The sequence below is a fragment of the Lucilia sericata genome, unplaced genomic scaffold, assembly GCF_015586225.1.
Source record: "Lucilia sericata isolate MDLA Ls3-8-SP2 unplaced genomic scaffold, ASM1558622v1 Contig000984F_arrow, whole genome shotgun sequence".
Lineage (NCBI taxonomy): Eukaryota > Metazoa > Arthropoda > Insecta > Diptera > Calliphoridae > Lucilia > Lucilia sericata.
The window spans coordinates 31,432-46,405 of record NW_023994967.1 but is presented as its reverse complement, the minus strand read 5'-3'; the positions used below and the strand labels follow the sequence as shown (position 1 = coordinate 46,405).

General features: G+C 27.4%; 1 protein-coding gene across 2 annotated transcripts in view; it reads right to left on the bottom strand.

Moving 5' to 3' along the window:
- The window catches only part of LOC119609460 (four and a half LIM domains protein 2), a 120,676-nt gene that overhangs the window by 95,453 nt on the left and 10,249 nt on the right, over window positions 1–14,974 (bottom strand). Inside the window, exon 1 of one of the 2 annotated variants that reach the window (XM_037964259.1) lies at window positions 3,261–3,640. The exons of the other annotated variant lie outside the window; for it this stretch is intronic. The gene's annotated coding sequence lies outside the window, so the exon portion shown is untranslated. Of the gene's footprint in view, window positions 1–3,260; window positions 3,641–14,974 lie in introns of those variants that run through there. 2 annotated transcript variants of the gene reach the window in all.

Genomic DNA, 14,974 nt, shown 5'->3' with positions numbered 1-14,974 from the left:
GCCTAAATTTTAGATGTTAAAAGTTCAACATGTCCATTATAGGGCATTGCAACACAAAACTAATTTGTCACAGTTTATTTCATATTTGATTTGATTTTTTTCTTTTCATTCACAATTTTAATGAGTTGCAGTGGGATTTTATAAAGTGTATCAAATGTAAAAATAAAGATAAAATATGCAAAAGAAAACAACGACAAAATGCATATTTTGTTTATAATTTATGATGCCACACATGCCATATAGCACTTCTTTAATATTTCATTTTTTCAACAAATAAGAAAGAATATACAACATCCAATTTATAAATTTTTAAAATTTGTTTGCAAATTTCAATGGACATGTGCGTTAAATGCGTTTAATTGCTATATCTATGAAGATAAATGACAAAAATGGGTGGTGATGGTGGGTGACCTAATTTAGATAAAATGTTGGATATAAAGGAAATATTAGAAAATTTGCCATTATAGAGGATTTGTGGCGAATATAAAGGGAGTTAAAAGGAATCTAATAGAGAAAAAAGAAATTTTTACTAATTTTACAAAAATTTTGTATAAATAAAGAAATTTAATGAAAATTTTTCTGAAAACATAAAATTTTTACGAATATTTAGCATAAACAAATAAATTTAACGAAAGTTTTCTATAAGTTGGGAAATATAATGAATTTTCACTTTAAATCTGAAAATTCAACAAATATATTATATAAATGAAAATATTTAATGAAATTTTTCTTAAAATTTGAAATTTGTCGAAAAAATTTTATAAGCAGATAAATTTAACGAACGTTTTCTATACACTTAACTATTTTACGAAACTTTTAAAAGAGAAATTTTAACGAATATTTAAAAAAATTAATTATAACGAAAAAAATTTACAAACATTTTCTATAAAAACATTAATTTTCAATAAAATTTCTTTACAAATCAGAAATTTAACGAAAATGTTACATTTAATGGAAAAATTTAACGAAATATTTCTATAATCAAAAAAAAAAATTATTAATGAATGTTTTCTATAAATTATTTATTTAAGAAACTTAACGAATGTTTTCTAAAAACTGAGAAGTTCAAAGAAAGTTTTCTTAAAACAGAGAAATTTTATAGTTTTTTTTTATAGAAAAAGAATTTCAACGAAAACAAAGAAAAATTTTTCTTAAAACATAAAATTTTTAAAAACATTTTAACGAAAGTTGTCTATAACAGGTAAATTTAACAAACATTTTCTTAAAAGCAAAAATTTAACGAAATATTTATACAAACAAAGGAATTTGACAAAAAAATTTTATAAAAAGATAAATTTGACGAAAGTTTTCTTTAAACAGAGAAATTGATCGAAAATTCTGCAAAATAGAACAATTTAACAAAAACAAATTTATACAAAATTAAATTTATCGAAAATTTTCCTTAAACAGAAATTTTTTACGAATATTTATCATAAACATATAAATTTAACGAATATTTTCTATAAATTGGGAAATATAACGAAAGTTGTCATTAAACCGAAAAATTCAACGAAAATTTTCTATAACTGTATATTTCTTTAAATAAAGAAATTTGAGGAAAATTTTCTATAAACAGGTAATTTAACGAAAGTTTTTTATACACTGAACTATTTTACGAAACTATTCTTTAAAAGGATGAAATTTTAACGACATTTTTTATTAAAATAGTACTTTAACGAAAATTTTCTATAATAGAACAAATTTGGCAAAAATTTTTTATAAAAAGATTAATTTTTAACAAAAATTTCTCTATAAAAAAAGAAATTTAATGAAAATATTCCATTTAATGGAAAAATTTAACGAAATATTTCTCCAAACAAAGAAACTAAACGAATGTTTTCTAAAAACGTAGAAGTTCAACGAAAGTTTTCTTAAAACAGAGAAATTTATAATTTTTTTTATAGAAAGTGAATTTTTACGAAAATTAAGAAATTTCATGAAAATTTTCCTTAAAACACAAAATTTTAACGAACATTTTAACAAAAGTTTTTCAATTAACAGAGAAATTTAACAAACATTTTCTTAAAAGCAAAAATTTAACGAAATATTTATGTAAATAATGGAATTTAACGAAACTTTTCTATCAAAAGATAAATTTGACGAAAGTTTTCTTTAGACAGAGGAATTGATCAAAAATTCTTTGTAAAATAGAACAATTTAACAAAAAAAAAAATTATAAACAAAGAAATTTAAGAAATATTTTCGATAAAATTTTATGGGAATTTGAGCCAATTATGGACCTATCCCTTTAGAATTCGAGAGAATAAAGACTAGATAATAGTCCAGAATACAGACTACACTACAGATTAGACTAAGGTATGGGCTATATAATATAGACTGGACTATAACCTATAGACTATAGACTGAACTTTAGTCCAGACGTTACAATATAGTTAAGGTCCATAGTTTAATCTATATTCTTTAACGTATTGCAGTATATAATCCAGTCTAGATTACATACTAGACTGTAGTCTATGTTATAGATTTGCCTAAAGGCTATATGTACTTTAGAAAGGACTATAGACTAGACTAGTCCCTATTGTGTTTTGAACTAAACAAATATGGCAAGATCGTCTGAGAATGTAATAAGAACCCAATTGAAAACTTTTTCAGGCCTACGATCGCTATTTCGTTGTGTTATAAACTAAATTTATTTAAATTTTGTATTTATTTTTATGAAATGTTCCATTAAGATTTAAAAAAAAATTTGCCCTCATTTTTCTATTATTATAAGTTAATTTTTAAACAAATTTTTACCTAAAAATTTCTAAGCAATTTATTTATAAATTGTTAAATATACCAAAAACCATAAAAATTTTAAACATTTGCATTGCACATATTTTTTTATAATTAAGAACAAAACACGTGAATTACAGTAAACTCTAAAACAATTAAAAAAATTGTAAAATTTTAATTTAAGTTTTAAACTCTTAAAAATTATAGTAAATTTTTTATATATAAATATTTTTAGCATTTTATTAAAGTTCTTTTTTTTAAACTATCAGAAAAAATAAAAAAAAACAAATACCATAGATCCAATAAAATTATTTAAAATATTATTGTATTTTCAACAATTTAAGCTTAAGTAAACAAAATTTTATTGCTTTTTCATAGCTGTTTCTTTTTAGTTATTTCGAAATGTCGAAATTATTAGTATTTTTTTTTTTTTTTTTTGAAAATTTACCCAAAATTGGCAAAAAAATTTGTTTTTAATTTATTTCAAATGTCACACTAATATACTACACAGCAACAATAATTACACTAAATATAAAACTGCACTATTAATCAAATTATGTCAACACTTTTATTTAATTTTATATTATTTTTTTAATTATACTTGTATTTTTTTCAGTATTTATTTTTAATATTTTTAGCATTTAGTTGCCACAATACAAATATATATTTTTAAAATTTAATCAATTTTTAAAATCGCCGCAAAATACGCCTGCTTTTTGTATTATTTACTTTATTTCTTTCTAGTAAAACAGTTTACGCGCGCGTAAATTGTATTAGAATCCAAAATAATCAACAACACTTATACGCCACTAGTGCCATAAAACGAACGAACAAAATGACGATGACAACCAACACACACTCTTAACAGTCTGTGTGTGATCAGTTCAACTTTCAAATTCAAACTGTTCTTATTGAATTTAATCAAACACACACAACACAAAATAAAATAAAATAAAAATGATAAAAACAACGGTTGTTTTGTTTATTTACTGGCTGGTTGGCTGAATTGGCTGCAAAAAGCAGAACAGAAACAAAAACACAAACCATACAGCAGAAAAATCGTAAAAGGAGGAGAATATACAAAATCAACAACAACAACAACAAAAACGATAACAGCAATAGCTAAAACCCAACAATAACAATGAAGCGGTTGAATTAATAAATTCAAAAGGTAAAGTGAAAATAAAGAGCAGACATACACACTCACACACACACTCATACGAACCCACACAAACACCGTTAGAGCAAAAATTATTCCCACCATCTCTAGAATGGATGAGTGTATGAATCACTATTGTTGCCAGATTGAGCGAGAGTTCTATCATTAGTTTCTTGGTGATTTCAATGTGGCAAAATATTCATAGATGTAAACTCATAGAACGGAAACTGGGACTATTCAGGGGCAGCATTGTAATCATATAGAAAGTTTTTTCGAAGACGTTGGGGAATTCTAGCTTTACAGATCTCTACTTATTCTAAAATGAATTTGGTGCAGCCATTTCCGAGAACATCATCAATACAAGTGTTCATAGAACGGACATTGTGACTATTCAGGAGCTGCAATGTAACCACATGTAAGGTGATTCCAAAGTCGTTGGGAAAATCTAGCTTTACTGATTCTAAAATGAGTTTAGTGTAACCATTTCCGTAAACATCACCAATACAGGTTTTAATCCGATGCTACCACGATTGGATCTTCTCTTCAAAACGATGGGAATTCTTCTCGCCATAAGAAAACAAATTCACTTAAATGTTTTTGATTCAAATTAAACGATATGGAGATTGAGAGATGTAGTTCCAAACTACGAATCTAAAATAATGTCTGAGAAAAGTGGCACGAATTGACCACCAAAACCGCTCGATTCCAGCAGGCAAAACTTGCGATTTACTTAATACGTGAGGGTATTTCTATGTTCCGACACTTAAAGATTAACTTACCCTTGCAGCTGCTCCAGTAAATCAAATCTAGGAAGCAGAATAATTAACAATTTAATCTTCCAGTTTCGTGTTGCTAAGGAAAGTCACGCTGGATATTTGAACAATCTTAACATAATATCGTTTAAAGAAGAAGATTCGCGAGAGTATTCCAATTTGCCAAACCTCAATGCTTACTTAACCCATACAGCAGATCCATGTGGCAGAATAGTTAAGTAAAGAACTTTCCCATTTCGTATCGTTAGGCGGAATCACGGATGATATCTGAACGATCCAATATTCCCAACTTAATAATCTTTAATCGTTAATAACTCACCAGCAACTTGTTTTATTTAACTTAAACTTCGACTCGGACTTATTTGAAGAAACCGCGGTCTTTGACATCCCTTGACTTAACTTTGAGACTCAATTCAATCGTTCGAAATATGAAAGTCAGTCTCAGTCAGATCATGTAGAGAGAAAGTTTTACCCTGAGAGGAAAAATCATAAAAGTCCAAGAAGAGCTCAAGTTGGTCTGGATATTCAAGATCTGTTGTCTGACAGCTTCGGCAGAAGTCGTCATGTACTTCTTTGCTTTAATATCAAGTTAAACCTGGCTTATCAGATACACCTTGATATATCGACATCCAAAGGATGTCTGATTTTCGACCTTTAACCATTTAGAGGACCTGAAAAACACACATTAAAAGTTCCATAGTTTCTTGCAAATGTAAAATCCTTTTACAGTTTATCCATCTTTAATGGATCCGTTTGGAAAATCGACTTAAATGGTTCTAGGAATTCACCAAGACTTCCTAATAAGAAGTTCCATGAATGAGGTTTTGCGGTAGTCTTCCCATTCCAAAGAGTACAGCAAATGGCCAAAATGGTAGCTTTGAAGAGTTTGTCCAAAACCTGATCAAGCCATTAAGAAAGTACTGAATGTGCAATGATCCAAGTTTTATAGAAGCCTATGAATACAATCCAAAAATGTTGCACTACCAAAGTTATTTCTAGGGTATACAAAGCTGTTTTCGGAAGCAATACTTAATGTTTTCTGTGAGTTTATAAATAATGTCGCATGACCGAAATTCGTTCGGTAAAGTATCCATCCAAAAGAATACAATATAGATCAATTTGGTTCTTCCACTCTGACCGGACTCTGAGTTAAAAATACCTAATGTATTTTAAGACTTTTAGGTATTGCCTTCGATATATTATTCATATGTTGCGGATCCACTAACTTCTAAACGGAAAATACTCAATATTTTCTGGACGATCAGTTAATCCAGAATAATCCGCCTATAGTATTAAAACTAATGATTGCGGAATACATACGACAAGTCCAAAAAAAGATCAAAGAGCTTTTTATTGTTGTATAATCAATAGTTCTTAAATTAGTTTAGGGTTAACTGAAAAGTAACTTCACTATTGATATTCGAATAGACCTTCGGAGCATATAAATTATAATGTACAAGTTGGTCTCTATATCTATTCTTTGTGAGGTTTTGAAGTCTGCGAAAGCCAACCATGGAACATTAAAAACTGATCATGATTCATGAAAAACTTCTTCAGGAAGTTTGTTCCACCAATGTAGAGTACATTCCCATTTTACAGAGAAAGACATTCGGTTTCTTATTAATTGAAACAATAAGTGAAATATACTCTACGGCTCTTCAGAGAAACACTAGAGTTAGGATATCCAAAACTGTCACCTTCGTTCGCTACTGTGTTCAACCGAGTAGCCCTAAAATAGGCTTTGAAGCACTGGTCCCTTCAAGCAAGTTATATTCTGTTTTCGGTTGGATATAAGTCTCGGTTATGATTCAACAACTCAGATTTTTCTTTCACAACATCTGGCAACTTTACTAACAAGTACTATATGCAAGTGTTTGTCTGTTTATAAACAGCGAGAGAGGGAGAGATAAAATGTTAACTATCATTATCAATCCTCTACGTTTCAATTTTTTGCTTAAACCCACATTTTCTTTTCGACCCCTACCTCCCCTTAGAAAAAGGAAGAAAATTAACACATCTACGAAAAACTGATGACGACAAATATTTTTAATAGAAAAGCTTTAGCATTTATAACATTTTAAATCATCATGGGGAGTGTGTATATTTTTAGGGTTTAAACGTCATTTTGAGACAAAACAATCCCCTTTTTTATGTGAGTTGTGTCCATTATGGGATCTGTTATCTGTTTTATTTTTGTCGTTGTAATAAACAAACAAAAATATACAAACAGTTACAAAAACATTATAGAAAAATAGTAGTAGTAGCAGTTATGTTGTTGTTGTTGTAGTATGCCTGAGGCTTAACTAACGGACAAAAAAACAGCTGATAAGTTGAGTCAATCAATTTATTCACTTACACTCTCTGTTTATTTTGATATTAATGTTATTGTTGTTGTTATTTTGTTGTTGGGGCTTCATTGTTTTTGTTTTACCACGTGCTGTGTTGATTTTCAATAGTAGTATGTATTTTAAATGTGTGAACGTGTGTTTATGCTATGTTCACACTAGATTTGCCAAATTGATTTTAGCACTAAGGTGAAAATATCTCGTAAAACTTAATGTTCTCAATAAGAGAGCAAAGAAAACCAACAGAACTTTTTACAATTTATATGGCAACCTTACTTAAAGCTCAATGTTGTTGCCATCTGTGTGAGTATATGTGTAATATGCCTGCATGATTTTTATGTAAATTTTTCATATTTATCTGCAACAGGTTGCATTTACTATAACCATAAATGCTGGACCCGCAAAAAAAAAAATAAACAAAATTATAATGAGCACAAAAACAACGTTGATATTTGCTTTTGAATAAAACTAATGTGTATTTCCATTTAGCTATTGTATTTAAATTTTTTTTTTGAGTATCTGTCATCTTGCTCTCTGTTGGGGAACAGCGAACAAACATGTCAATGTGTCAACCTGACATTTACAAAATAGCACAAAAACAAATGTGTCAAAGAATACAAAATATATCCATGCTTACTACACGTACAGCCATTTGTCCGTCTGTCCTTCCATGTTAGTATTATAATAGTGTAGTGTTGCAGTTGTTGTTCTAGTTGTGTTGTAATTTTCCGATAGAATGGAGAGTGAGGAATCGTTTACATCATAAATATTCATTCATAAGGGTTTAAGTTTTTTTTAAGTTTTTAGTTTAAATTTTTCTACAAATTTTTATTTCTTTTCAAAACACTCGGAGGAGGCAATGATTTATTTTAATAAATTGTTATAAATTAATTTGGTGCAGGTTCTCTACACCAGACAACAAAAGAATTCTTAAATTTTCCAAAAAAAAAAAATGTAAGAGATGTGTAGTGAAAATTACTTTTTTTAAGAAACTTTCCCTTAAATAATATTTAAATTTTAATTTTTTTTTTGTTTCCCAGTGTAATTTTTCTTTCACTCAGTTTCTAATTTGTTTTACAAATAAGAAAATTATGAAAATCTAATTATAGTTACAAAAAAAAAGATTAATATCGATGTCATAATGATTTATAAGCGCAACAGAACCACATATTACCAGAACCATTATTACAAAAAGAAAATTATGTTTTTGGTTAAAGTCTTCAAGGGAATTCTAACATGCATATGAAATAATAGAATGGTCCTCCTAAAATATAAATTTCTTTATATGATGCAGGCCATACTAGACAACTATATACTAGTTGAAGACAACCCTACACAAGTCCGCTAGCGCTATATTTCTATAGAGAGGTGCAAATTTTTCCAAAATATATAATTACATAAAATCGTCTAATATAACTCCAGCTATATGTTAACAACCCGGAATGTAGCTCCCGAATAAATTGGACCTTTAGAGATTTGGTCAAGAAACTCCTCGCACAACTATTACTAGAAAGTTACTTTTAGCAAAAAGGCCCCAATTAATGGGATCTTCTAACACTTTACTACATAAGAAGATCGAGGATAGGAGGAATTGATCACGACTTATAGGCGAACTTTCCACACACCACCTAAATACTTCCAAAGTAATCGAACTTAAACTCTAAGAAACAATATGATCATTAGGGAGGCTCCAGAGTAGAAAATCTCGATATTTTTCTACCCGATCAATTCTTATATGACAAGATTGCAAATTTTTGGATTGTTAAGTAGTACTTTTAATGAAGGGAATGATGTTGAAGAGAACGACTCTTTGAAATCTGATCTCAATGATGTCAATATCAGAATGTGCCAAACAATCTGATATTCCTTTTAAGAATATGCGGAGAAATGGCTAATATAGCGGATCCATTGAAACTATTAGATGTACTCGATCATATACTTTTGAAATTCCAATGCAGATGACTAAAAGTTGATCAAACTTAACTATTCTATTATAATCTTGAAATGGCGATAGCTTCGACTGATTAGATTAGGTGTGTACTCAATCAATTACTTTTTGGAAATCTGAGGTTTATTCTAAAACTATTTGGTTATTAGGAGATTATTGATCGTCTTTTCGTTCACTTGTTATATGATTAGATTGTCAGATCAGTTAGTATAACATATATGCTAGAAAACACATAAGATAAACTCTAAGATACCAAAGCTTCTTTTCGGAAATCAAGATCCTCTTAAACTTAAAGTTTTTCGAATCTGAAAGTAGCCAAGAAATACAGTTATCAACAATTGCTGATCTTCACTGAACAAACGATCAATCCTCGTCATTTCGATCGCTCGTTAGGGGAGAAACTAATTTTGCAGTTTTAAGCGTGACTCGAATCAACCAAAATGGAAAAATGCACAAGGATGTGCTAATATTGGATATTAGTTTCGGAAATCTAGACCAACCTTAAATGAGCTAAAAGTTTTGCGGAACAGTTAATTTTAATTAAATGGTTCCGATTGATATTATAGCGATCTTCGTAATTTCGATAAATTGTCATACGAATAGAAGCTAGCTTAGGTTGCGATCAAATTCAAGGACAAATTTTTTATAAAAAGGAAACCAAAGACACAATTTGATCAAGTATCAAAGGAAATTGGGAGACTAACTTATTGTATTAGCAACAAAACCCTTGACCCTTGAGCTTTCTTTGAAGCTTTTCTCAGCTAACCTGAAACATGCCTTTGCTTAGCGCGATAGATCTAATTTTTAAGTCAGAATATTCTTTATAAGTATTTTTATCTTGAAAAAAATAATTAAATTTATCCATTAACTAAGTGTGACCATTGCAAATTTTGCAGACAAAACTATTTTCTCTATTTTATTTTTATGAAAATCTTTATTCGTTTAATCTTCTTAAATCTCTTTGACATATTGTTGATTTGTTTAGTTTACAATGTCACGTGCTGCAAATCCTTGCTAAAGCTTCAGCACAAAACAGACAGCTTAATTTTAATCAAAGAGAGTGTGAAAAAACAATAGATTTTCCAATATAGAAAGTAACTGAACAACTATAGTTATAAGTATGTATGTACATACATATATCAATGTAGTTGCCTATGAACACCTTTGGAAAAATACCCATAACTGCACTTAAACATTTGTAGGCTAAGCCTTATATCGTTTTTCCACTAAATCTAATTCAACTAAAATCTTTTTCGTAGCAACCATAAAAGCGTAATAAATTTTATTAAACATATTTATTCTTTAATAGTTAATTGAAACGTTTTAACATTTGGACATTGACTTACAAGAGTAAATACATATGTAATATATTACAACTAAGGGAAGGTGAAATGATTTAACTTTAGCTTTAAGTAGCCAAATGGATCTCCTGAAGATTTTTTGTGGATTGGCGTATAAGTATTTCTGTAAGATTTGCAAATATACTTTATTTTATTTCCCCTTTTGTTTCGTAATTTATATTTCAACTTGATTTACGATGTATTTTCGTGTAGAAATGTATTTTTTGTTGTCTGCTGTTCTGTATTTGGTTCAAAATGTTTAATGGCCCTCTAGAGAATAATCAATTCAATATGTTTTTGTTAAGAATATTGTAAAAAAGTATTGTATAAGAAAGATGTAACGTTTTTTGCAATATACACTGACAATTTAAAGAAAATAAAGACTTCAACGGATGTATAAAATAAAATTATAACAAATCAAATTAAAGTAATGTTTACACTAGCGTTGAAATGGAGGGGCATATAAAATCTGGTTGTTTAATAATTAAAATAATTGTATTGAGGTTTTAAGACTTCCAGAGATCTTTATACGTAGTTGAAATGTTGCACAAAATTTCCAATAAAAAAGCTGATTAACAGATATATGTATGACAGTTTTTGCTATAGAAAAAAATGTTTATAGCAGTTTTTGCTATAGAAAAAAAGTGTGCATAGCAGTTTTTGTTATAGAAAAAGTGTGTATAACAGTTTTTGCTATAGAAAAAGTGTGTATAACAGTTTTTGTTATAGAAAACAGTTTGTATAACAGTTTTTCTTATAGAAAAAAGTGTGTATAACAGTTTCTGTTATAAAAAAGGTGTGTATTGCAGTTTTTGTTATAGAGAAAAGTGTGTATAACAGTTTTTGTTATAAAAAAAGCGTGTATAACAGTTTCTGATATAGAAAAAAGTGTGTGTAGCTGTTTTTGTTATAGAAAAAAGAGTGTATAACAGTTTCTGTTGTAGAAAAAGTGTATATAACAGTTTTTGTTATAGAAAAAATTGTGTATAGCAGTTTGTATAACAGTTTTTGTTATAGAAAAAGTGTATATAACAGTGTTAGTTATAGAAAAAAGTGTGTATAAAAACTTTTGCTATAGAAAAGAGTGTGTATAACAGTTTTTTATGCAAAAAAGTGTGCATAGCAGTTTTTGTTATAAAGAAAAGTGTGTATAACAGTCCTTGTTATGGAAAAAAGTGTGTACAACAGTTTTTATTACAGATAAAAGTATGTATAACAGTTTTGGCTATAGAAATAAGTGTGTATTAAAGGGTGTATAACAGTATTAGCTAAAGAATAAAGTGTGTATAACAGTTTTTGTTATAGAAAAAGTTTGTATAACAGTTTTTGCTATAGAATAGTAGTAGAAACTATACTACAGTATAGTAGTGTCTTTCTGAAAAAAGTGTGTATAACAGATTTTGATATAGAAAAAAGTTGGTACAGTTTTTGTTATAGAATAAAGTGTGTATAACAGTTTTTATTACAGATAAAAGTGTGTATAACAGTTTTTGCTATAGAAATAAGTGTGTATTAAAGGGTGTATAACAGTATTAGCTGAAGAATAATGTGTGTATAACAGTTTTTGTTATAGGAAAGAAGTGTGTACTACAGTTTTTTCTATAGAAAAGATGCGTGTGTAACAGTTTTTGTTATAGAAAAAAGTGTGTATAACAGTTTTTGTTATAGAAAAAGTTTGTATAACAGTTTTTGCTATAGAATAGTAGTAGAAAATATACTATAGTATATAGTAGTTTCTTTCTGAAAAAAAAGTGTGTATAACAGTTTTTGTTATAGAATAAAGTGTGTATAACAGTTTTTATTACAGATAAAAGTGTGTATAACAGTTTTTGCTATAGAAATAAGTGTGCATTAAAGGGTGTATAACAGTATTAGCTGAAGAATAATGTGTGTATAACAGTTTTTGTTATAGAAAAAGTGTGTACTACAGTTTTTTCTATAGAAAAGATGCGTGTGTAACAGTTTTTGTTATAGAAAAAAGTGTGTAGAACAGTTTTTTTTTTCAAAAAAAGTGTATAACAGTTTTTGTTATAGAAAAATGTGTGTATAACAGTTTTAGTTATGGAAAAAAGTGTGTATAACAGTTTTTGTTGTCGAAAAAAGTTTTTGTTATAGAAAAAAGTGTTTAGAACAGTTTTTGCTATAGATAAAGTGTGTATAACAGTTTTTGTTATAGGAAAGAAGTGTGTACAACAGTTTTTGTTATCGAAAAAGTGTGTAACAGTTTTTGTTATAGAAAAATGTGTGTATAACAGTTTTTGCTATAGATAAAGTGTGTATAACAGTTTTTGCTATAGATAAAGTGTGTATAACAGTTTTTGCTATAGAAATGTATGTATAACAGTTTTTGTTATAGAAAAAAGTGTGTATAACAGTTTTTGCTATAGAAAAAGCGTGTATAACAGTTTTTGTTATAGAAAAAGTGTGTATAACAGTTTTTGTTATAGAAAAAAGTGTGTATAACAGTTTTTGCTATAGATAAAGTGTGTATATAACAGTTTTTGCTATAGAAAAAAGTGTGTATAACAGTTTTTGCTATAAAAAAGTGTGTATAACAATTTTTGCTATAAGAAAAGTATGTTTAACAGTTTTTGTTATAGAAAAATGTGTGTATAACAGTTTTTGCTATAGAAAAAAGTGTGTATAGCAGTTTTTGTTATGGAAAAAAGTATATATAACATTTTTTGTTATAGAAAAAAGTGTGTATAACAGTTTTTGCTACAGATAAAGTGTGTATAACAGTTTTTGTTGTAGAGAAAAGTTTTTGTTACAGAAAATTGTGCGATAGAACAAATAAGTATGTGTGACAGTTTTTTCTATAGCAAAAAGTATGTATAACAGAAAAGTGTGTAGAATAGTTTTTGTTATAGAAAAAACTTTGTAGAACAATATTTGATTAAAAAAAGTTTATATAACAGTTTTTCGATAGGAAAAATTGTTGTAAAACAGTTTTTCTATGGAATTATTTGCGTGTAACAATTTTTCTGTATAATTTTCATGATAAATCTTTTGTATAACAGTTTCGTTTCAATTTAACCTGTTGCTCTTTGAGTCATTGCCAGTGTAAACATCAGGGAGAAATTTAAATTTTACATAAAAAAATCTTCAGAATAAGGAAAGAAAACATTAACAATATTTTTTAGTATGTAATCAAAATTTATGAATCACGTGTAACACAATATTCTTGGCAAAATATTTATTTATGTCTTTTATATTGTTTTTATTGTTTTTTAATAATTAATGATTACAGAACCGCACATTATAATGGTGAAAGTAAATTTTTTTGGGAGGATAAAGAAGGTATAAAATAAACATAAAGCAAAAAAAAAAAAAAAAAATTAAAAATAAAATAAAAACATGATATTTAAATAATCATAAATATTTGGCAATATAACAGTTATAAAAAGGAGAAAAATGAGAGTTTCCTGTAAAAAGCCAAAGCGAATTCTGGAAGCTTGATAACAAAACGGGGTATACATGCAGAAGTAAGGTGTTTATAGGAATATTCTGATAAAGTATCTCTACCATATTTCTGAGACCCTTCTCTTTTGCCTACTGTAGGGCATTCCATAAAACACAAACAGCAGCATATTTAACATACAAACACATGTTGAACTCAATTTAAATACAATAACATCTAAATGTGGATGTATATTTTTATAAACACTAAAATAATAAAACAGAAAACAATTAAAACAAATAATTATTGTTTATTTACGTACCACAACGTATTCGCATACGTTTGCCATACATTTATTATTATTATTATTCTTTAAATTTATTTTGCGATTTTAATATAATTAAAAGAAATGAAATGAAACCAACCCAACAAAATGAAATAAGAAATCTTCCATCAACAAAACTACGTATTTAATTGATAATGTGAATAAACGTGTAAAAAAGTTGTTTAATGTTTACAAAAAAAAAAATCATAAAAAAAATTCAAAAATAAATATAAAAAGTAACATTAAAGGTCTTGTGTAAAAATGTCTGAAACTTTGATATTTTAAAAAACTTTATGTGTTTATGTAAAATATTGAGGTCAGTTAAAAAATCGTTTATGTAGAAGAGATTTAAAATTTTTAAATAATTTTTGTTTTGCTACTCTAAAAAACTTTCTTTAGCTAAATTCATAAAAAGATGAATCATATAGAACGGTTCTAGATTAGTTTTCATAAATTTCACCCAAATTTTTACCCCCGTATACATAAAGGTAGTAATAGTTTATTTTAGGTTTATTACTCACATTTTCATACAAAATTCCTACAATAAACCATCAACAACTTTATTAAGCATTTATGAATATGGGGGTTAATTTTTAATTTCGAGAATTACAGCTCAGATAACATAACACTACAAGTATCAACTTTTCTATTAACGAGTTCAATGATTATTTCAAAATTATTTTTATAAATTTAAATTTTTTTATATTTGTTACAGGTTATAACAATTATAATTTGTTTTTTAGACTTTTAATTATACGTAAAACGCTTATTTTAAAAATATTATGTCATTTCATCAACTTGAACTTCAATTGTTTTGAAAAAAAAACTGCGTTCGTAATTAATCTTTTAAAACTCTAATTATTTACAAAATAAAATTCAAGTATTTTCACACTTCAAAATATCTTTATATTATTATAATACACCACTATAGTGGGGAGGGTATTATAC